This window comes from Gavialis gangeticus, unplaced genomic scaffold, assembly GCF_001723915.1.
Source record: "Gavialis gangeticus isolate Ggan-Ray unplaced genomic scaffold, GavGan_comp1, whole genome shotgun sequence".
NCBI lineage: Eukaryota > Metazoa > Chordata > Crocodylia > Gavialidae > Gavialis > Gavialis gangeticus.
Window position 1 is genome coordinate 55,435 of NW_017728956.1, and position 528 is coordinate 55,962.

A 528-nucleotide genomic window follows, 5' to 3' on the forward strand; every position below is an offset into this window, starting at 1 on the left:
CTCTCACCCCCTCCCCCCTGTGCCTGGACCAAAGGAAGAGGCTGGGACAGGGCCTGGCTTCACCCACCACTGGCTAAGAGCAGGGCACAATGCAGCTCCCCCCCACCGGGGTCTGGGCTCTCCCAAGGCTCCTTTCTTGCCCAGCCCCCTGCCCCAAAGGAAGGGAGAAACCGGGGCAAGGGGATCTGCAGTGAAGAGCCAGGACAGCTGGAGAGAGGACAGGTGCAAGGGCCAGGGATACGGGATGACTTCTTTATTCATGATCACGGTACAGAACGCTCTCATAAATAGGGGCAACCTGGCTCTGAGGCACCTGCTACTAGTGCCTGGGAAGGAGCACAACTAGCCTAGCCCCAGTGCAGAGCAGGGCTCTAGCAGGGGCCAGAACTGGCTCCTGCCCATACCTAGCAGCCTGGCCCCTTTACACAGGCCCAGCAGTATGGGACCAGTCTCTGCTGCAGCCTGGTGGCCCAGGGCCTTGAGGAGGAAGGGCTGTGCTGTCACAACTGCCTAGTCCCTGGGGCCAGG